Raw genomic sequence first — 24,740 nt, 5'->3', positions numbered from 1 at the left:
GCCCTTCAGACAGTGTTCTAGAAAGCCCTTCAGACAGTGTTCTAGACAGCCCGTTAGGCGGTGTTCTAGGCAGCCATTTAAACAGTGTTCTAGGAAGCCCTTTAAACCGCGTTTTAGACAGCCTTTCAAACAGTGTTCCAAACAGCCCTTTAAACAGTGTTCCAGACAGCCCTTCAAACAGTGTTCTAGACAGCCCTTTAAACAGTGTTCTAGACAGACCTTCAGCCAGTGTTCTAGACAGCCGTTTAAACAGTGCTTTAGAAGCCCTTTAGACAGTGTTCTAGACAGCCGTTTAAACAGTGTTTTAGAAGCTCTTTAGAATGTGTTCTAGACAGCCTTTCCCACAGTGTTTAAGACAACCCTTCAGACAGTGTTCTAGAAAGCCTTTCAGACAGTATTCTAGCCAGCCCTTCAGGTCGTGTTCTAGACAGCCCTTCAGCCAGTGTTCTGGACAGACCTTCAGACAGTGTTCTAGACAGCCCTTTACACAGTGTTCTAGACAGCCCATCAGGTGGTGTTCTAGACAGCCCTCCAGACAGCATTCTAGACCGCCCTTTAAACAGCGTTCAAGACAGCCCTTCAACAAGTGTTCTAGACAGCCCTTCAGGTCGTGTTCTAGACAGCCCTTCAGCCAGTGTTCTGGACAGACCTTCAGCCAGTGTTCTAGACAGCCCTACAGGTGGTGGTATCGACAGCCCTTCAGCCAGCATTCTAGACAGCCCTTTAAACAGTGTTCAAGACAGCCCTTCAGCAAGTGTTCTAGACAGCCCTTCAGCCAGTGTTCTGGACAACGTTTTAAACAGTGCTCTACACAGCCCTTCAACCAGTTTTCTAGAAAACTCTTTATGCTGTGCTCTAAAAGCCCTCTCAACAGTATTCTAGACAGCTGTTTAAACAGTGTTCTAGACAGCCCTTCAGCCAGGGTTCTAGACAACCCTTTAAACAATGCCCTAGAAGCCCTTTAGACAGTGTTCTAGACAGCCATTCAATCAGTGTTTCAGACAGCATTTGAGCGAGTCGTCTAGACAGGCCTTCAACCAGTATTCAAGACAATCCTTCAGGCAGTGTTCTAGACAGCCCTTCAAACAGTGTTTCAGACAGCCCTTCAGCCAGTCTTCTAGACAGCCCTTTAAACAGTGGTCTGGACAGCCCTTTAGACAGTATTCTAGACAGCCCTTTAGATAGTATTCTAGACAGTCCTTTAAACGGTGTTCTAGACAGCCCTTCGGCCAGTGTTCTAGACAACATTTTAAACAGTGGTCTGGACAGCCTTTTAGACAGTGTTCTAGACAGCCCTTTAAATGGTGTTCTAGGCAGCCCTTCAGCCAGTGTTCTAGATAGTTCTTTAAACAGTGCTCTAGACAGCTCTTCAACCAGTGTCCAAGACAACCCTTCAGTTAGGGGTCTAGACAGCCCTTCAAACAGTGTTGTAGACAGCCCTTTAAACAGTGGTCTGGACAGCCCTTTAGTCAGTATCCTAGACAGCCCTTTAAACGGTGTTCTAGACTGCACTTCAAACAGTGCTCTGGACAGCCCGTCAGCCAGTGTTCTAGACAGCCCTTCAGCCAGTGTTCTAGACAACCCTTTAAACAATGCCCTAGAAGCCCTTTAGACAGTGTTCTAGACAGCCCTTCAATCAGTGTTTCAGACAGCCTTTGAGCTAGTCTTCTAGACAGCCCTTCAACCAGTATTCAAGACAACCCTTCAGGCAGTGTTCTAGACAGCCCTTCAAACAGTGTTTCAGACAGCCCTTCAGCCAGTGTTCTAGATAGCCGTTTAAATAGTGGTCTAGACATCCCTTTAGACAGTATTCTAGACAGCCCTTTAGACAGTATTCTAGACAGCCCTTTAAACGGTGTTCTAGACTGCACTTTAAACAGTGCTCTGGACAGCCCTTCAGCCAGTGTTCTAGACAACCCTTTAAACAATGCCCTAGAAGCCCTTTATACAGTGTTCTAGACAGCCCTTCAATCAGTGTTCTAGACAGTCCTTAACACAGAGTTCTAGACATACCTTATGACAGTGTTTTAGACAGCCCTTCAGCCAGTGTTCTAGACAGCCCTTCAGGCAGTGTTCTAGATAGTCCTTAACACAGAGTTCTAGACAGTCCTTCTGACAGTGTTATAGACAGCCCTTCTGACAGTGTTTTAGACAGCCCTTCAGGCAGTGTTCTAGACAGCCCTTCAGGCAGTGCTCTAGACAGTCCTTAACACAGAGTTCTAGACAGCCCTTCTGACAGTGTTTTAGACAGCCCTTCAGGCAGTGTTCTAGACAGCCCTTCAGGCAGTGCTCTAGACAGTCCTTAACACAGAGTTCTAGACAGTCCTTCTGACAGTGTTATAGACAGCCCTTCTGACAGTGTTTTAGACAGCCCTTCAGGCAGTGTTCTAGACAGCCCTTCAGGCAGTGCTCTAGACAGTCATTATCACAGAGTTCTAGACAGTCCTTCTGACAGTGTTATAGACAGCCCTTCTGACAGTGTTTTAGACAGCCCTTCAGCCAGTGTTCTAGACAGCCCTTCAGGCAGTGCTCTAGACAGTCCTTAACACAGAGTTCTAGACAGCCCTTCTGACAGTGTTATAGACAGCCCTTCTGACAGTGTTTTAGACAGCCCTTCAGCCAGTGTTCTAGACAGCCCTTCAGGCAGTGCTCTAGACAGTCCTTAACACAGAGTTCTAGACAGCCCTTCTGACAGTGTTTTAGACAGCCCTTCTGACAGTGTTTTAGACAGCCCTTCAGGCAGTGTTCTAGACAGCCCTTCAGGCAGTGTTCTAGACAGCCCTTCAGGCAGTGCTCTAGACAGTCCTTAACACAGAGTTCTAGACAGTCCTTCTGACAGTGTTATAGACAGCCCTTCTGACAGTGTTTTAGACAGCCCTTCAGGCAGTGTTCTAGACAGCCCTTCAGGCAGTGCTCTAGACAGCCCTTCAGGCAGTGCTCTAGACAGTCCTTAACACAGAGTTCTAGACAGTCCTTCTGACAGTGTTATAGACAGCCCTTCAGGCAGTGTTCTAGACAGTCCTTCTGACAGTGTTCTAGACAGCCCTTCAGGCAGTGCTCTAGACAGTCCTTAACACAGAGTTCTAGACAGCCCTTCTGACAGTGTTCTAGACAGCCCTTCAGGCAGTGCTCTAGACAGCCCTTCAGGCAGTGCTCTAGACAGCCCTTCAGGCAGTGCTCTAGACAGCCCTTCTGACAGTGTTTTAGACAGTCCTTAACACAGAGTTCTAGACAGCCCTTCAGGCAGTGTTCTAGACAGCCCTTCAGGCAGTGCTCTAGACAGCCCTTCAGGCAGTGCTCTAGACAGCCCTTCAGGCAGTGTTCTAGACAGCCCTTCAGGCAGTGTTCTAGATAGTCCTTCAGGCAGTGTTCTCGACAGCCCTTCAGGCAGTGCTCTAGACAGCCCTTCAGGCAGTGTTCTAGACAGCCCTTCAGGCAGTGTTCTCGACAGCCCTTCAGGCAGTGCTCTAGACAGCCCTTCAGGCAGTGTTCTCGACAGCCCTTCAGGCAGTGTTCTAGATAGTCCTTAACACAGAGTTCTAGACAGTCCTTCTGACAGTGTTCTAGACAGCCCTTCAGGCAGTGTTCTAGACAGCCCTTCAGGCAGTGTTCTAGACAGCCCTTCAGGCAGTGTTCTAGACAGCCCTTCAGGCAGTGCTCTAGACAGTCCTTATCACGGAGTTCTAGACAGCCCTTCAGGCAGTGTTCTAGACAGCCCTTCAGGCAGTGCTCTAGATAGTCCTTAACACAGAGTTCTAGACAGTCCTTCTGACAGTGTTCTAGACAGCCCTTCTGACAGTGTTTTAGACAGCCCTTCAGGCAGTGTTCTAGACAGCCCTTCAGGCAGTGTTCTAGACAGCCCTTCAGGCAGTGTTCTAGATAGTCCTTAACACAGAGTTCTAGACAGTCCTTCTGACAGTGTTCTAGACAGCCCTTCTGACAGTGTTTTAGACAGCCCTTCTGACAGTGTTTTAGACAGCCCTTCGGGCAGTGTTTTAGACAGCCCTTCAGGCAGTGTTTTAGACAGCCCTTCAGGCAGTGTTCTAGACAGCCCTTCAGGCAGTGCTCTAGACAGTCCTTAACACAGAGTTGTAGACAGTCCTTCTGACAGTGCTCTAGACAGTCCTTAACACAGAGTTCTAGACAGTCCTTCTGACAGTGTTATAGACAGCCCTTCTGACAGTGTTTTAGACAGCCCTTCAGGCAGTGTTCTAGACAGCCCTTCAGGCAGTGCTCTAGACAGTCCTTAACACAGAGTTCTAGACAGTCCTTCTGACAGTGTTCTAGACAGCCCTTCAGGCAGTGCTCTAGACAGTCCTTATCACAGAGTTCTAGACAGCCCTTCTGACAGTGTTATAGACAGCCCTTCTGACAGTGTTTTAGACAGCCCTTCAGCCAGTGTTCTAGACAGCCCTTCAGGCAGTGTTCTAGACAGCCCTTCAGGCAGTGCTCTAGACAGTCCTTAACACAGAGTTGTAGACAGTCCTTCTGACAGTGCTCTAGACAGTCCTTAACACAGAGTTCTAGACAGTCCTTCTGACAGTGTTATAGACAGCCCTTCTGACAGTGTTTTAGACAGCCCTTCAGGCAGTGTTCTAGACAGCCCTTCAGGCAGTGCTCTAGACAGTCCTTAACACAGAGTTCTAGACAGTCCTTCTGACAGTGTTCTAGACAGCCCTTCAGGCAGTGCTCTAGACAGTCCTTATCACAGAGTTCTAGACAGCCCTTCTGACAGTGTTATAGACAGCCCTTCTGACAGTGTTTTAGACAGCCCTTCAGCCAGTGTTCTAGACAGCCCTTCAGGCAGTGCTCTAGACAGTCCTTAACACAGAGTTCTAGACAGCCCTTCTGACAGTGTTTTAGACAGCCCTTCAGGCAGTGTTCTAGACAGCCCTTCAGGCAGTGCTCTAGACAGTCCTTAACACAGAGTTCTAGACAGCCCTTCAGGCAGTGTTCTAGATAGTCCTTAACACAGAGTTCTAGACAGTCCTTCTGACAGTGTTCTAGACAGCCCTTCAGGCAGTGTTCTAGACAGCCCTTCTGACAGTGTTTTAGACAGCCCTTCGGGCAGTGCTCACGATGACAACCGCCGCACATAACTCACCTCCAAACACTGGGGCTTGGCTTAGCTTCGGTCTGGCCTGTCTCTCTTTCTGTCGAAATCAGGTCCAGTGAAACGTCGCCGGCACAGCACCATGCAAGAACTCTACACAAAAATGAGAAAACACAGACTGAGTCTCAGCTCCAGCTTAGGTAGCAGACTTGCAAGAACAATTATGTTAGCCTGACGAAAATTAACATGTTTTTATTTCATAAAAATAACACATGATCTTTCACGGATGACGCGCTTGCCATGTGCACACATATGTTCAGTTGCTATTGTTCAAGGGCCTTGCATCCTTCACCAGACCCTGCTGGGAGGAGGCCAGCGTGAGCGACAAAGCTGCCAAGGAATTAGATGTTTCGGGTGATACAATGTTTGCCCTTTGCCATCACCGCCATATACACCTTCTCTTACATACATGAATGGTCCATGGGCGTACATTAGGTAGCCAGGGGATGAAGCCACTAGCCATGGACTGCCTCACATACACGAATGGTCCATGGGCGTACATTAGGTAGCCAGGGGATGAAGCCACTAGCCATGGACTGCCTCACATACACGAATGGTCCATGGGCGTACATTAGGTAGCCAGGGGATGAAGCCACTAGCCATGGACTGCCTCACATACACGAATGGTCCATGGGCGTACATTAGGTAGCCAGGGGATGAAGCCACTAGCCATGGACTGCCTCACATACACGAATGGTCCATGGGCGTACATTAGGTAGCCAGGGGATGAAGCCACTAGCCAGGGACTGCCTCACATACACGAATGGTCCATGGGCGTACATTAGGTAGCCAGGGGATGAAGCCACTAGCCAGGGACTGCCTCACATACACGAATGGTCCATGGGCGTACATTAGGTAGCCAGGGGATGAAGCCACTAGCCAGGGACTGCCTTACATACACGAATGGTCCATGGGCGTACATTAGGTAGCCAGGGGATGAAGCCACTAGCCAGGGACTGCCTCACATACACGAATGGTCCATGGGCGTACATTAGGTAGCCAGGGGATGAAGCCACTAGCCATGGACTGCCTTACATACACGAATGGTCCATGGGCGTACATTAGGTAGCCAGGGGATGAAGCCACTAGCCATGGACTGCCTCACATACACGAATGGTCCATGGGTGTACATTAGGTAGCCAGGGGATGAAGCCACTAGCCATGGACTGCCTCACATACACGAATGGTCCATGGGCGTACATTAGGTAGCCAGGGGATGAAGCCACTAGCCATGGACTGCCTCACATACACGAATGGTCCATGGGCGTACATTAGGTAGCCAGGGGATGAAGCCACTAGCCATGGACTGCCTTACATACACGAATGGTCCATGGGCGTACATTAGGTAGCCAGGGGATGAAGCCACTAGCCATGGACTGCCTCACATACACGAATGGTTCATGGGTGTACATTAGGTAGCCAGGGGATGAAGCCACTAGCCATGGACTGCCTTACATACACGAATGGTCCATGGGCGTACATTAGGTAGCCAGGGGATGAAGCCACTAGCCAGGGACTGCCTTACATACACGAATGGTCCATGGGCGTACATTAGGTAGCCAGGGGATGAAGCCACTAGCCAGGGACTGCCTCACATACACGAATGGTCCATGGGCGTACATTAGGTAGCCAGGGGATGAAGCCACTAGCCATGGACTGCCTCACATACACGAATGGTCCATGGGCGTACATTAGGTAGCCAGGGGATGAAGCCACTAGCCAGGGACTGCCTTACATACACGAATGGTCCATGGGCGTACATTAGGTAGCCAGGGGATGAAGCCACTAGCCAGGGACTGCCTTACATACACGAATGGTCCATGGGCGTACATTAGGTAGCCAGGGGATGAAGCCACTAGCCATGGACTGCCTCACATACACGAATGGTCCATGGGTGTACATTAGGTAGCCAGGGGATGAAGCCACTAGCCATGGACTGCCTCACATACACGAATGGTCCATGGGCGTACATTAGGTAGCCAGGGGATGAAGCCACTAGCCATGGACTGCCTCACATACACGAATGGTCCATGGGCGTACATTAGGTAGCCAGGGGATGAAGCCACTAGCCATGGACTGCCTCACATACACGAATGGTCCATGGGCTTACATTAGGTAGCCAGGGGATGAAGCCACTAGCCAGGGACTGCCTCACATACACGAATGGTCCATGGGCGTACATTAGGTAGCCAGGGGATGAAGCCACTAGCCAGGGACTGCCTTACATACACGAATGGTCCATGGGCGTACATTAGGTAGCCAGGGCATGAAGCCACTAGCCAGGGACTGCCTCACATACACGAATGGTCCATGGGCGTACATTAGGTAGCCAGGGGATGAAGCCACTAGCCAGGGACTGCCTTACATACACGAATGGTCCATGGGCGTACATTAGGTAGCCAGGGCATGAAGCCACTAGCCAGGGACTGCCTCACATACACGAATGGTCCATGGGCGTACATTAGGTAGCCAGGGGATGAAGCCACTAGCCATGGACTGCCTCACATACACGAATGGTCCATGGGCGTACATTAGGTAGCCAGGGGATGAAGCCACTAGCCAGGGACTGCCTCACATACACGAATGGTCCATGGGCGTACATTAGGTAGCCAGGGCATGAAGCCACTAGCCAGGGACTGCCTCACATACACGAATGGTCCATGGGCGTACATTAGGTAGCCAGGGGATGAAGCCACTAGCCATGGACTGCCTCACATACACGAATGGTCCATGGGCGTACATTAGGTAGCCAGGGCATGAAGCCACTAGCCAGGGACTGCCTCACATACACGAATGGTCCATGGGCGTACATTAGGTAGCCAGGGCATGAAGCCACTAGCCAGGGACTGCCTCACATACACGAATGGTCCATGGGCGTACATTAGGTAGCCAGGGGATGAAGCCACTAGCCATGGACTGCCTCACATACACGAATGGTCCATGGGCGTACATTAGGTAGCCAGGGCATGAAGCCACTAGCCATGGACTGCCTCACATACACGAATGGTCCATGGGCGTACATTAGGTAGCCAGGGCATGAAGCCACTAGCCATGGACTGCCTCACATACACGAATGGTCCATGGGCGTACATTAGGTAGCCAGGGGATGAAGCCACTAGCCAGGGACTGCCTCACATACACGAATGGTCCATGGGCGTACATTAGGTAGCCAGGGGATGAAGCCACTAGCCATGGACTGCCTCACATACACGAATGGTCCATGGGCGTACATTAGGTAGCCAGGGGATGAAGCCACTAGCCATGGACTGCCTCACATACACGAATGGTCCATGGGCTTACATTAGGTAGCCAGGGGATGAAGCCACTAGCCACGGACTGCCTCACATACACAAATGGTCCATGGGAGCACATTAGATAGCCAGGGGATGAAGCCACTAGCCACGGACTGCCTCACATACATGAATGGTTCATGGGAGCACATTAGTGGTATCCAAGGGAAGAGGCCGATAGCCATGGATTGCCTTACATACACAAATGGTTAATGGGCGCACATTAGTGGTAGCCAGAAGAAGCAGCTGTTAGCCATGGATTGCCTTACATACACAAATGGTCCATGGGCGCACATTAGAGGTAGCCAGGGGAAGAGGCCAATAGCCATGGATTCCCTTACATACACAAATGTACTTTAGGTAGCCAGGGGATGAAGCCACTAGCCATGTTCTGCCTTACATACACAAATGGTTCATGGGTGTACATTAGAGGTAGCCAGGAGATGAAGCCGCTAGCCATGGACTGCCTTAAATACACAAATGGTTAATGGGTGTACATTAGGTAGCCAGGGGATGAAGCCACTAGCCATGGACTGCCTTACATACATGAATGGTTTATGGGTGTATATTAGGTAGCCAGGGGATGAAGCCACTAGCCATGTTCTGCCTTACATACACAAATGGTTCATGGGTGTACATTAGAGGTAGCCAGGAGATGAAGCCGTCAGCCATGGACTGCCTTAAATACACAAATGGTTCATGGGTGTACATTAGGTAGCCAGGGGATGAAGCCACTAGCCATGGACTGCCTTACATACACGAATGGTTTATGGGTGTACATTAGGTAGCCAGGGGATGAAGCCACTAGCCATGTTCTGCCTTACATACATGAATGGTTCATGGTCGTACATTAGGTAGCCAGGGGATGAAGCCACTAGCCATGGACTGCCTTACATACACAAATTGTCCATGGACTTACATTAGTGGTAGCCAAGGAAAGAAGCCGCTAGCCATGGACTGCCTCTTTGTGACTTGGCACTGCCCTTGCTATAGATGCTTTTAGGGACCATGAAAACTGCTACAGGAACAGGAAGAATTTGTCTTTTTCAAAGTGCTCAGTTTCGTTTCTATAGTTTTTATTCCTGGCACCTCCTCTGACCCCTCAGAAGCAACTAGAACTATAGACTGCTGAGGGATCAGGTAGAGAAAAGTAGGCAACCTAGTAATGTCACTGGGGGTCAAATGGTGCATGATGTGACTTCTGCAACCACCGGTGCTTTAATCCATGCAACACACGCGTAAATGCCGCATAACAATTAAGTATGGGGCCAGAGATTCACGCACAATGTCAGAGGATATGTGGGACAGGATCATTAATGATTTGGTTCCACACTTTGACATGTCAAGACAAAATACTTAAAAGATATGCAGTGTTTAAACTATAACATCATATTTCCTCTGCTGATGCAGGAGTTCAATAAGCAAACGTCATTCTAGGAGCTAAGGGCCAGATGTAGCAAAGGGTTTTACCCATTCTGTGTCTATGGGAAAATGTGTTGGTACATATGGACCTAAGTTACAACAAAGTGAGTGGAGCAGAGAGAAAGGGCCCGTACAATCACACGGACATTGACAGTGCAGTAAATAGGTTACCAAGGGACCTACTGCAAGCAGGGAAAATAGGTCCCTCTTCCACAGGTTGGAGGATAAAAGATCACAAGAACTGGAGTGCAGTTGGCCCCGCACTGTCCTGAGCCCCTGATGCCTTATTCATTGCTACACATCTTCGCTAGAGAGATACATTAGCACGGTCATCAACCTTCTTTCACAAAGAAAAAGTCTACCAGGCCCAACTGATCTGCTAATTCCCATGTCTGCAACACCACCAGGAGGTCTACTAGGCCCACAGGGTGTCCTTTACTAGAGCACCCCTCACCCACCAGGGTCTTCCCTGGGAGTGTTTACATTTTCTTCCTGATTGTGCGTCCATCAACCTTCTAACACGCTTCTCAGCCTCCTCTAAAGTCACCTCTCATGAGCTGGTATGTGCCAACTCTTAATTGTGTGCTCCAATTGTTCTGACGCTCAAAGGCATCGGGTAGATCAGTTTCTGTGTAGACTATTGGTGACCACAAGAATTATTAGTAGAAGGTGACATGGCTGGAGTACATATTTTCATGCATGCACAGCCCTTCTCTTTCTGAGATTATGCTACAATTACGATCGCCTCACACCTTCTGAAGAAGCAAAGCTGATCCTCCATGCACTTATGAAGCTCATGCTTTTCCAGCTTGCACCAGTGTTTAAGGCCCATGGCCTGCAGGCTTATGGAAGAGCTCATTGCTTCTCTGACAAGGCCCGCAGGCAGGAGCTTTGTATAAATGGGAGAGAGTGAAAGACTTAGACGAAGAGAGGGAGGTAATCTAACCACATTCATTTCTCCATGGATGGACTTCCAGCACAGGATGGTAAGACCTTTCATTGTGCTTTCTCACCTAAACAGGGCAGGGTGAAGCAGTATGGTGAACAGGGTGGGGTGGAGGGTGAAGACTGGACTGACTTCAAGGAAATATGTTTGGCTATAAAATATTGCTAATTTACATAGCACACACCACACACACACACACACACACAATTGTCTCTTGGCACTTTAGTAGTATGGGCTTTAATTACACAATTCAACAATGACCACTTCTCCAATCATAAAATGAGAAGAGATAAATGGATTCAAAGCCTTGAACCACTGGGTACAAACACACATTTCAGTATGAGGCGCTCAAAGTGTCTTACCAGCTATCAGCCTTGTGATTTTCGAGATAGACCCTTAATAGATCTGCCCAGTGGCACTGTCAAGGAGTCCGTTCCTTACTGGATTCTATTCTGGTTCATCCTAGCTCCATTTACTGAACCTGGAAAGTGCAAGCCTGTAACCCACTATCTGACCCTCAGCTGCCTCTAACCAGCCCTTTCCAAGACAGAGGGGGCAGAGGTCAGCAGCCCTTCTCCCTAACCCTGTCTTGGCTCTTCTGAGCTTTACCCTTCGAAGACAGAGGCACTCACAGTCAGTGAAACCAATCTCCCTACCCTTTCCTGGCTCCTCTGAGGATACCTTTCCAAGACAGAGGGGCTCACAGTCTTCAGTCACCCCCCCTAACCCTGACCTTTCCAAGATGGTGGCACTTACAGTCAGCAGATACTCCCCCTAACCCTGACCTTTCCAAGATGGTGGCACTTACAGTCAGCAGATACTCCCCCTAACCCTGACCTTTCCAAGATGGAGGCACTCACCGTCAGCAGCCTCTCTCCCTAACCCTGTCTTGGCTCCTCTGAGGATACCTTTCCGAGACAAAGGGGCTCACAGTCAGCAGCCACTCCCCCTTACCCTGCCCTTCCCAGACAGAGGCACTCATGGTCAGCAGCCACTCCCCCTAACCCTGTCCTGGCTCCTGTGAGCTCCTGGTCTGATGCTTTCCACCAGTAACTGGCCAGCTAGTACAGACAGGCCTGGGGCTCCACCTAACACTCAGTAGCCATGTTCCCCACTTGGAACCATCCTGCAGCAGACAAACAACTTAAATCCAATTTGAGGTGGGTTCCAATAAACTGAAAGACTATAAAATGTACTGGAGCAAGACCTTCATAGGCAAGGAAAGATGATATGTGGCCTCAGAGAGTCGTGCTTAAACTTGGGTCTGTGGACCCCTGGGGGTCATGGTGCATATTCAGGGGGTCTGCGGACCGGTATGACCTCTAACCATTATTTTCTCTCAATACTCATAATAACCATTTTGAGCTAAATACATGCACAAAGATGCTTCCCTCATGAGTATAACAGTTTTATAAAGAACATTAGTACTTGGAGTCTATTGTACTGACTTCTTAATGCACTTGATATATGTATTAAAAAAGACAACAATATGTTTAAATAAAATAATGAGGATTTTAAAATCCTTTTCGTCAGAAGCTGATCATTCGTCGAGAATGGCGCGAGTGTGAATGCAGTTAATACTCAATCATGCTTCAGCCTGAACCAGCATCGTCTTCTGACCAAAGCACTTTTGAATTGTTGATTATTTTGTGATTTTATTTAGGGGTACCACCCACTGCTTTATATGGACAGGCACTTCCAGACTATGAGCTTGACTGCCCCTCGCCAGGGCTGAAGTACCCCCATAGTCAGAGTACCGCTCACGGGAGGCAGGAGTACTCTGCTGTAATGAGCAGCCGGTGTCCCAGCAGTCATGAGATCACAGTTCCTGCCAAAGAGCTGGCATCATGTGTAGCGTTGTCCATACTGAGCCCAAGTGATGCTCAGTGTCCCTCTGAAGCCCTCCGGGTGCCACGGAGGACCTAGGAACTCCAATGCTGAGTTCCAGAGAACTCAACTAGTCTAGTGGGAGACAGGTGTAAGTATCGGGGTACAGACCTCTTACAGGTTCAAGTGTTAGACTACACGACTACCCCAGGTTACACAGTCCAGCATATACGGGCTTCTCACACAGACCTGGAGGTCAGTGAAAGAGACAGGTGTAAGTATCGGGGTACAGACCTCTTACAGGTTCTAGAGTTAGGCTACAGGCTACCTCCAGGTTACACCAGACCACATATTAAGCGACAGGCTCAGAGCGCAGGTTTTACTGCAGACACCGCCTGAGGTTTGAATATCACGGATCCCTTAAATTAACCAAACCCCACAGGCTAGAGAGAGAGCCTGTAATCTCTGCCTCTGTGTACAGTGGTGTGGCATGCTCAGGCCTCACAAGGCACAGGTATCCTGTGTGCAAAGCTCCATCACTGTAGGCCTCAAGGGTAAGAACTCACAGGCCCAGGACCTTCCCTCAAGTGGCAGCAACATTACCATCTCAAGCCTGTACACCCTCTGTTTACACAAATGCTGCAGGCTCAGGAGTCAAGAAGCTTACGTATAGCAAAGACTTCACAGGCCTGGGCCTCTGAGGCGCCACACACCAAAACCTCACCTGTCAGGATAGAGATGTCACATACAGAGGGCTTTAGTGAAGAAATTTAACATACACTGCAGTTAATTCTACAGGCTCCCTCTCAACGTACGCAAACTGTACACACGGAGTGCTTTAAACCAGACTGCAAAGATCCCATGAGACTTTGGACTTGAATTACATTTCTGCGGACGGGTTACTCAGTCACAGCGGCGGCGTATAGCATGTCCCATTATATCCTATGGGATTTATGTTTCAGCAGATGGGATATCCGTTACAACGTGACAAAGTAACCCCTCCACCAAACTCTAAATGAGGCCCTCAGTCATCAGAGCCATCCTTCTGGTACCAGAGCAGGCTGTAGCTTAGTCTGTGATACTCGTGGGTGGGGAGTGAATCGCAAACTTCGCAACTAAAAGGCAGTGGGCTGCCGGGTGGAGGGGTGAGATGACCACGGCTTGAGGTGGACTGTTTCCATGAGGAACAATGTCAGTACTGGGTTGGTGAGCCTCTGTCTAGATTGGCAGAGTGGGCGAAAAATGGGAAGCTTTGTTTGTAGAGCTGTCAAATCAGTGCATGTACGCAGGGCTCTATGGTTACCGTCCTCGCCTTTTACAAATTATTTATCAAGTGACTGATGGCCAGGTGTACTAAGCCCAAGTTACAAATAGGTAGGTCTCTGGTTATCTAGACACAAGACTATGACGTGACTGGTTGGACAGGGTATCTCCCTAAGTCTATACCCTGTCCCCGCCTCAGGCCTGGGACAGCAGAGTCATCTCTCAAGTTACATGGCTGTACAAGCTAAAGGCTTAGATGACAGACCTAACTTTTACTGATAAGGACCCTAAACAGCAGACAAAACCAAGGACTGCCAAAACCAAGAGGCCAGGGTTTGTCTCTCTGTTTCTACTTTAGGAACACACATTTGTCTTCCGCGTCGTGTAAGCAACTTAACTATTTGTATCATTGCAGGTAAATACCTACACTGTGACCACTGTACTTATCGACTCAAGTGTTTTGAACGCAAACTTTATCTTAAAGCACTACACTATTTATGCCAACCACTTAAGACAGGTAAACATGGAAACACTGACCACCAGCACTTTTAGGGGCAAATTTAAGAAAAGTGGTGCTGCACCCGGCGCTGCGCCACTTTCCTTGCGCCCCTCAGCACCCTCCTATCGCCACCATGTGTGCGCCGTATTTAAAGTGCAGCTCACCATGGCGCAGGGTAGGGAGCAATAGCGTCAACATTTTTTAGGCCATTGATGTACTGTTCGGGGTTAGCACCAAAATATTGGCACTAACCCTGAACAGTACATAGGGACCCATTGTAACCAAGAAATTCCCCCTTTTAACGCCTGCCATGAGCAGGCGTTTAAAGTAGCCACAAAAAACGACGCAGTGGAGTCTCCTAGAATCCACTGTGTCATTTTTGCAGACCCCATAACAGGATAACGCTCCCTTTGCATACGTTATGCATGGCGCATGCATAATGTGGTACAAAGGGTTACAAAGTGGCACAATACATGCATTGCACCACTTTGTAAATATGGAGAGTCGTTTTTTGAAGCCTAATGCCTCATTAGAGTAAACAAAATGATGCTAAAGTGGCACTAGAGCTTCATAAATCTAGGCCTTAGTATCTTGTGTTAGCGCAAGTGACACACAGGCAAACTACAACTCTATTAATACTGCACTGCGCTTTTTGTCTGCTTAGTGCAAGCCAACACACAAACGCGGTGTGTCTGCACTTCAGACACACTGAAAAATGTCTACTGCCTGCCTAATTAGTGCAAGCAGACATAGAGATAAAGTATACACTGCACCAGAGTGGTTCAACACGGAGCTGACTGTATCACCCTCCTCAAGCAGGCAGGCAAAGAGTTTAAATGGCCCACCAAGACAGACAGTGACAATATTTTTGTAATGTTATAAGAGCTTGTACGGTACAAGAGCCATTGGCGTGGGCTTTGGCCATGTACACTGATACAAGGAAAAGGAGGCAAGCAATTCAACCACTTCCTGTTCTGGAGAATGCTGATTTTGAAGGTTTCCTATCATGTGACAAAGTACACTTCCTGTCAATCCCCTTTTCAGCATGACCTTTTCTCCAGGCTGTACCTCCCTTCCACTTCCCCACATTGGGCACCACTAATAAAGATCTGCGGCCGGTGGCGGCCATTTCTACCAGAGCGCCTGCAGCTCAATTTTTCAACCAGGCTTATCAGTGCCAATGTTGTCAATAATATCCCTCAGGCTTTACACAGATCATTTTCCAATTCTTTCCCCAGGTCACCTGAATAATCGTTAGGTTGGGCGGGGAGTATCAACTGGTGCTTGATTGATGGAGACTGCAGAGGGAGTTGGGGTTTACGCGCCTGTAGGGATTAGTGAGTCCAGTAGAGTCTCGATGGACTGAGACTTGCCTGAGGTGGCGGGGCCCGGGCTGGAGAGATCCCTTCCCGCAGAGGTAATGAACAATCGATCGGTGGAAGTTATTGATTCCCGGGCTGATTAGAGTGGATGGCGTACGTTCGCATTAGCTCCGACGCAGGCTATCATTACCTACATCTGTGCTGTGCTTCATAAACTGTTCACCAGCTCAGGAGAGCCCAGGGACACCCAAGGAATCCAGAAGTGAGGAGATTTTCATGTGACTCTGCAACCAGAGCATCAAACCCCACAGCCCTGCTCTTCTCAAGCTGCAATAAAACTGTACATTCTGCAATCAAGTCTCATGCCCATGCAGATCAGCCATCACTCGGAGGCAGTAAGCTTCGGGTCAGTATTCTGAACTGTAAAGCATCAACCACCTCCACCGGAGGTCTGGCATCTTTCTTACAGCTGAGAAAGTTGCCTTAGATCCCTCCAATTTACCAGCTATAGCATCATGTGACATCATCAGCAACAACCACTACTCCTCATTGGCCTACGCTCTTCCAACATCAGCCATTAAACTGATAAAGGGATGATCTTGGGAGGAAAGCTCAGAGGACCAACTATTCCTTGTTTGTCAGCTTTGTCTCCAGAAACTGCAGAAAGAAGCTGGGAAAGGCACCTTGCTCTTGAAGGAACTCACTAAATGTCTACCTTGGCACATTTGAGTCCTCGACTGCCAAACTGCAGACTCCAAAATGTGGCAGATGAGTAAACTTACGAGCTGCAGGGGTACTGTCAGATCTATAGAGCACAAGGAATTCTTCACTGGCTCACGGGGCAACAAAGACTCTTTATCAAGGCCGTGTGACATGCCAGTCATGTGGCCTGTTGGTCCCTTTGGTGCCAGTAAAGGATCTCGGATCGGCGATCTGATCTACTGGGCCCACAGAAGACTCTATCCTTCAAGACTTCTAAAGGGAGGGTGTTAGACTGCCAGTGGTGTTGTGGTATGTCTCTGAGTGTTAGACTGCCAGTGGTGTCATGCTGTGTCTCTGGGTGTTAGACTGACAGCAGTGTCATGCTGTGTCTCTGAGTGTTAGACTGACAGCAGTGTCATGCTGTGTCTCTGGGTGTTAGACTGACAGCGGTGTCATGTTGTGTCTCTGAAGCCCGATTAGCGTAATTATTTAATGCTTGGTCAGACCAGGCGTTAATGTGCAGGTAGGCCCATTTCCATGGGGAATCACCATGGAATGGGCTCATAGATGCCCACCCCAAGCGCCAGCAACACCACCACCCACACCACAGGGACACTACAGGAGGAGGGAGCCCATCCCAGGTAAGTTACAGGTAAAAGTGTATGTGTATGTGTGTGGTGTGTCACTGGGGGCCCCTTACATGGAGTCCCCTGCCTGGCACTGGGTACGTTGTGCTTACCTTGGGGACACTGGTCCCCTGTGGTGGGCATTGGATGGTGGTAATGACTCCCGTCTATACTTAGACAGGGGTCATTTGTTGGCTGCTTGTCCATCAAAAAATAACACTAGGATGACTAGCGGCAGATTTTTTGCCGCTAATCACCCTACCGCCATTTTTGCCTCACTAGCCCCATTACCCCAAATGCCATCCCTCACCAGCTAGCATCTTTTTTTGAGACGCTAGCCATTCCTTAGCGCCAACATGCGCCATTTCTTAAATATGGAGTACGGATGGCGTTAGGTAATGATGTTAGCTCACGTTAAAATTAAATGACGCACTAGTGCAGTTGTGCGCCATTTTTCATAAATAGGGCCTAAGTGTTATCTTGGGAACTGCAAGTCAAACCAAGGCCCAAAAAGCATATGTACCACACAAAACTTGGGGGAGAAGTGTAGCGTGAAAACACATAATGCCCAGAAGGCAGAACACAGGCGTAGGCCCACCTGCCCCCTTTATTAGAAAGATTATGGTAATCTTGGATATTCTTTTAGGGAAAGCCTACTATGAGGAGCGCAAAAGTACCAGTGCCTGCAGTACGGCCCTTATGGTAAGCCTCCACTCCTCCGTGTTGGCGGTGTTGCCCAAGTAGGAGCGCAGCGACTGAGAGGCTCCTCCGAGCTACTCTTGTGCACAGTTTTGGTCAAGGTGGTGACTCCAACACCCATTCCCTTCTCCCAGCTCAGGCACTAATGTGGCACTCCCCACGTGCCAGGGCACCAATAAAGGATCAATTTGGCACCCCCACGCACAGGTCACTGAAAAGAAGCCAAGGAGCAAGAAACAGCACTCCCCATGCGCTGTGCTCCTTGGGGTGAACTTTGTAGGGCACGAGGGGGCAGACAGGCCAGCACAATGAAACAAGGGATTATCTGGTGGTTCCTCCTGGCAGCCCAGTAGTGCCCAGCGAAACCAAACTCAGGGAGCAGCTGTCAGCAGGTCAACAGGCAGAAAAGCCATCCAGTGAGTCCTTTATGACACCCAGCAGCAGCAGGTGGCAGGGCAAAAAGAAGAGCAGTCCAGATGAGTTTTTGTGCACACCAGAAGTCCTTCTGACACAGGTTCAGTCCCAGTTCCAAAAGTGCTCTAAAAATCATGGAACCCTATTCTGGTCCAAACATCGGTAGGGGGTAAACAAGCTCTTTGTGTGAGGGCTGGACCCAGCCTATTTGAGTGTTATGTGTGAACGGCCCACCTTCCCACCCATTTCAGGAAGACCATCAGTATGTACAAGAATGCAGATCTCACCCTGCCACAAGTCCATCCACACCAGTAAGCAGGATTTCTCAGTACCATTCCAAACAGAAATTACCACTTAGACATGTACAAGGGAATTCCCAATACAAACCTGTGAGAGGGGCAGCACTCACAGCAATGGAAAACGAAATAGGCTGTTAGTCACTACTAGGACATCTAACACATAAAAATATATGTACTACCTTTTACATGCACAACACCCTACCCATTGGGCTATCTAGGGACTACCTTAGGTGTAGTAAAAAGGGAGTTTGAGCCTTGGCAAGTAGTTTGACTTTCCAAGTCAATGTAGCAGTAAAATGCGCAGAGAGGATCTGCGGGACAGAGAAAGGGTGCATCATGCATCTATGGGGCAGAGAGAGGGTACACCGTGCATCTACGGGGCAGAGGGTGCACACCATGCATCCCATGGACCCCACCACACAGAGAGTGTGCCGTGCATCTATGGGACAGAGAGAGGGAGTGCCATGCATCTATGGGGCAGAGGGTGCACACAATGCATCCCATGGCCCACACTGCACCAGGGTGTACACTGTGCATTCAGTGGACCACACCGCACAGGGTGCACACCATGCATCCCATGGACCACACCACACAGAGGGTATACCATTCATACCACACTGAACAAAGAGTACACCATGCATCGCATGGACCACGATGCACAGAGGGCGTACAGCATGCATCCCGTGGACCACACCACACAGAGGGAGTACACTGTGCATCCCATGGACCACACCACACAGGGTGTACACCGTGCATCCCGTGGACCACACCACACAGAGGGTACACCATGCATCTCATGGACCACACCACACAGAGGGTACACTGTGCATCCCCTGGAGCACACCACACAGAGGGGGCACACCGTGCATCCCATGGACCACACGACACAGAGGGAACACCGTGCATCCCCTGGACCACACCACACAGGATGTACATTGTGCATCCCCTGGACCACACCACACAGAGGGTACACCGTGCATCCCCTGGACCACACCACACAGAGGGGGTACATTGTGCATCCCATGGACCACACCACACAGAGGGAACACCGTGCATCCCCTGGACCACACCACACAGGGTGTACACAGTGCATCCCGTGGATCACGCCACACAGAGGGTACACCATGCATCCCATTGACCACACCACACAGAGGGTACACCGTGCATCCCCTGGACCACACCACACAGAGGGGGTACACTGTGCATGCATCCCATGGACCACATCACACAGTGGGAACACTGTGCATCCCCTGGACCACACCACACAGGATGTACATCGTGCATCCCATGAACCACACCACACAGAGGGTACACCATGCATCCCCTGGACCACACCACACAGAGGGGGTACATCGTGCATCCGATGGACCACACCGCACCGGCGTAGCACCTGGTAGTCAATGCACTGCTTTGAAGAGGTCACTGCAAGGAGCGATGGGCATCAGACAAGTGGATGAACATTCTCTGACTAAAAATGAGCTGAAGTTCCAAGTTGTGAATCCACTGAGCATCCGTTGACCTTTGTATACACACTTCCATAATCCACCATAGCTAGTACTGGAACGCTAGCGTCACCCTCACTAGCACGTGCAGTGGATGAGAACAGGACGTGCAGACTTTCTGTAACTTGAAGGCTTGCCCCTGGTCAAACCAGACCTCTGGATCTTCTGCCTGTGTAACGAGGAGGACATTTCACCCAGGGTGGCAGGTCATAACTTCACCCACAAGTGTGAGGGAGTTCCCCCCACAAACCATCATCTCTGTGGCGCTAAAATTGGGTTCAAGAAAGTTAGCAGAACCCAAGCATGGATGGCATGGAGGGAGTCAGTTAGCTGGTTGATGTCACCTGAAAATGGTCAAACATTGTCCTGCACCTACCACACACCCTCATCCACCTCACGCCCCTCATGCATCTAACCCACTCAACATACTCAACACACGACCACACACACCCGACTGCCACCACACCACACCCCTTCCTATCCTGCATAATCCAGAACACTCACATCTTTTCTAAACACACCACTTAAATTAGGGATCTGCTACATGATTGCTCAGTGTACCAGCTCTTCTTGGCCAAAACCTGGCTGACTCCCTTGTCGGCCCGCCATTGCTACAGCAATCCCCTCAGACGAAAGAACGCAAGACAGGACTGGACAAACAGACCCAGAGAGCGAATCACTAACATCATCAAGGAATCCATCCAATGCTCCACCACCTTGGAAAGCACTACCAGCAACATGCAACACTTCACCCTCAAACTCCTCATCACTGCCAACTGCATCCTGAGTGCCACCCTCATCTAGTACCATCCCGGACCACATGCTAACTCTGGCAGCACCACTGCAGACTTCATTTTCCCCCTAATGCTCGACTCCAGCACCTTCATCCTCCTCAACAATCTCAACTACCACCTGGAGGACCTCACCAATCCCAGCACAACCAACCTCCTCAAGGACCTGCCCAACCTCAGACTCACACAGCAAGTGGAAGGCTCTGCACTCGCTGCCGGGCACCTACTGGACCCCATCTTCAGAAACTTCAGCAACATAACAGTAGGCAAGTCCACAGCGTTTACGCGATCCAACCTCATTAACTTCAGCATACCCACACACCCTAGCAGCAACACCTAGCACACCAGGTCTGAAACAGGCTCTCATAAGCATCCTGGTCTTCCAAACTCCTACAGCACTGGCCTCGGCAGAACAACAACCTCTTCGAATGCATCTCCAAGATCAACACCTGGATCACTGCCTATGCAGATACCCTGGCTCCTCTCCAAGATACCTAAGGAATGAGAACCAGACCACAAGCAAGTTGGTACACTGAAGAGCTCAGGCTCATCTAATGCCACTGCAAGAAACTTGAATGCAGATGGAGGCAAAGTCAGAACAACACTGACAGGAGCACCTACACATCTGCAAATCAGAGCCACCAAACTCTCCACGCTCACAGGCCGCATCTAAAGCAGCGCCAACATCGCCAAGAAAATTGTTGCCATAGTGAAAGGCTTCACCTCTCCGGCAGAAGCATCAACCAGCATTACTCCCTCCTAGGACCTCGGTATACAGCTGTCCCTATTCTTCAGTAACAAGATCACCAGCATCTACAAAACTGTGAGTCCCAACTGGACCCTTCCTGGCAACCCATGCAAACAACCTTAGAATAGTAGTCAACAATCAACTCACTATGAGGGCCAAGTGAACGCTGTTTCCGTCTCCTACTTCCACACCCTCAAGATTCTCAATAAGATCTTTAAATGGCTCCTCACCAAAACTCGCAGCATTGTCACCCAAGGCCTCATCGCCACCAAGATGGACGAAGGCAACACACCGTAGGCGGCAATCAATGCTCAAATGACCAAAAGAGACCAGGCCATACAAAACGCAGTGGCCAGGCACCGATTCCTCATGCCACACTCACATCACACCACAGCCTAAAGACCTCTACTGGCTCCTAATCAATAAACGTGCAGTCTTCAAAGTCCTTGAGCACACATACAAAGCCTTACACAACACCGGCCCCTCACCCCATGTACCTAAGCAAACACATACACTTCAATAAACCTACCAGACACTTCCGCTCGGCCGGACCCCTAGTTGCACACTCGCCACGCACAGAGAACCAGATCCGGCAGTCGTGCCTTCTCCTGCCTCGCTCGTAACGCCGGGAGCGATCTGCCCCAGCACATCAGAGTCCTTGAGCACACATACAAAGCCTTACACAACACTGGCCCCTCGCCCCATGTACCTAAGCAAACACATACACTTCAACTAGACACTTCCGCTCGGCCGGACCCCTAGTTGCACACTCGCCACGCACAGAGAACCAGATCCGCCAGTCGTGCGTTCTCCTGCCTCGCTCGTAAAGCCGGGAGCGATCTGCCCCAGCACATCACAGCCTCCTCCTCACTCCTTGAATTCCACAAGAAACTGAAGTCCTGACTCCTCAACCTGAACTGAACAAGGTGTATTTAGTTTATGTTTGTGCTTGTCTAAGGCGCGAGTCGTCAGAGGGCTTTACGCACCGTAAGGGCCAATACAAAACAGCGGTACGACAAAGATGCCCAGCTTCTGACACAATTGCACAAGGATACCCATGTCAGTATGTACAAGCAGCTTCCCTAGACACTCCCCAGCACTTTAAACATGTGACTTACATGTGCCGGTCAGCAGCACCAACCAGACACGCTGACGTCGGATACTCAGACTTGAGTTTCGGACTCTCGGCCTCGAGGCTTGGACACTTTCACAATGTTTGGGACCGCCAACAGTGTCTGCCTATTGCTTATTCTTAGTAAGCATGTGCTTGTCAGGCCTCCACGTCCTCTGCATGAATGTGACACCACCTGATGCAGAATGTGCAGATTCTGGCTCAAATGGGTCCCATGTTAGCACAATTGCTGCACACAAGGCGCAGTGCTGAGCTGCCTGACACCTTGAGAAGTTACCCGCTGCCCTCTGCGTTGATTGCTGTATTCAGGCATTTAAAACTATTAAAATGTGACCCAGACTCTCCAAACATCCCCATTCAATGGAAGGACAGAGAACCTGAACATCTTTAAGGTCACTGACACCCAAAGGATGGGGTGGCTCCTTCTTCTTAGGATATGTTTTCATTATTAACACAGATTCTCGTTTAGATCACAGAAACTGTTCTCCCAGCTGCAGTCATTTCAAATTTCAGATGAATGTCACCTTACAGCACTTGTTAAGGTCCCCTGTCTTAAACCCTAAAGTAACTCCTAGACAGCCACATGTGCTGTACATTTACAGTGCACTCCGCCACAGCTCTGTTTTTAACAGGAAGAGAAGCTGCACAGTCTGCGCACGCCTTTCCTCGCTGCATAATTTTGGCAATCCTGCCACATAATTTATCCCTCCCCTGCCGCATAATTCCAGTGGCCCTGTGCATTCTTTCACTAGGAAGCAGTGCACAAAGGAGGTGTCTGCACTCTGGGGGATCCTGTCCCACACTCTTGGGGCAGCACCAGGGGTGGCATTTCTGACGTGTTTCTGAACTCTTCCATGTGGGCACAGATGCCCCCTGGCCACTGACTGGGAAGTGGAAACGTCTTGATTGTCCAGATGTTCGAGGAACCACTACCTTTTATATATTTTTAGGGTCGAGCCTGCGTTGCATGCGCTTGCGCATGCGTATCGCAGCGAGACGCTTTAGGTATTAGAAAAGGGCTCGGAGCCCTGTCGACATCACGTCAGTGTTTTTCATTGGTTCGTGGGCTTGCCTATTAAAATCTGCTGTCTTTCATTAGTCGAAGGCATGCATACGTCATGCCTTTTCCGGTGGCTAGCCCTCCTCGAGCGCATCGACCAAGTACTGAAAACATGCGAGGCTCGCGGTTTTCTGTCCGGCTCGTGGACTACTTTTTTTTTCTATTTTCCTAGCGCAATTTCGCTTGGCAGAAGTCAAGCGCTTTACACAGTTAATTGCACTTTTTCGGGTAACGTACATAAATGTACTTTTGCCGATAGCTGAAAAGTCGGGGTAGGAGTTTACAACGCGATCAGCTCTAACATGAGCAAACGCGAGACCCGTTGCATTGCAAATGCTTGTTTTTAATGTGCACATGCCAGCTTTTGGCTGCGAATGAGAAATTGTTTACAGCCGACGGAATCCTGTAAGTGTCGGACTCTTGGGGTCCACATAAAGCGCTTACTACCCCTGAAATGGCATCTGCAGAAGCGCCTCTTGCTGAACCCCACATCCCACAGAGGGCGGTGGGGCGGCCAACCCTTGGGGAACCAACACCACAGCTGCTTCCCACGGGGGAGGGGGCTCCGGGGGTGCGGGGGGTACAGAGCTTCCTCAGGACGGCGCACACCTGGGCACTGAGGTCGGGGCTTTGAACCATCACACCCTTGACCTCGGCGCTCTTGAAGGCAGAGAGGGTGTAAGGCCCGGGCAGAGTGGCTCTGGCCCCGGCCCCGGCCTTCCAGGGGCCCCTGGTGGAGCTAACTCTGTTCTGCACAGTCTCGCCCTGATGACCTTGAATGAGTGTTTTAAATAATATTTCCCTTTGATGTATTTTCAATTAGGGTTTTGTGTGAGAGTCTATTACAGACATTTTGCAGAGAAATGTTGTTTTTATGTAACATGCACCACCCAAAAAAAAAGGCCCCTTCAGATAAAAACAGCCCTCAGATAAAAGAAATGTGCAGGGTCACAGGGAATGTTTGCAGTAATATTAGTGAGCTGCTGCTGTGAAACAATATTGAAAACACGTCACTTTCCAGAGTATTAGGTGTAAACACATTTAGAATTAGGGCCAGCGGCCTGTGCCCTGTCAGTGACCTGGAC

The 24,740-nt window shown here is 49.7% G+C and overlaps 1 protein-coding gene across 1 annotated transcript in view; it reads right to left on the bottom strand.

The window, feature by feature from the left end:
• The window catches only part of NLGN3 (neuroligin 3), a 474,172-nt gene that overhangs the window by 437,949 nt on the left and 11,483 nt on the right, over positions 1 to 24,740 (bottom strand). The window contains exon 2 of the mRNA XM_069209374.1: positions 5,105 to 5,206. The gene's annotated coding sequence lies outside the window, so the exon portion shown is untranslated. The remainder of the gene's footprint in view (positions 1 to 5,104; positions 5,207 to 24,740) is intronic.

The sequence above is a fragment of the Pleurodeles waltl genome, chromosome 2_1 (assembly GCF_031143425.1).
Source record: "Pleurodeles waltl isolate 20211129_DDA chromosome 2_1, aPleWal1.hap1.20221129, whole genome shotgun sequence".
In the NCBI taxonomy this organism is placed as follows: Eukaryota; Metazoa; Chordata; class Amphibia; order Caudata; family Salamandridae; genus Pleurodeles; species Pleurodeles waltl.
The sequence above is the reverse complement of the archived record's forward strand: the minus strand, read 5'-3'. Positions and strand labels throughout refer to the sequence as shown.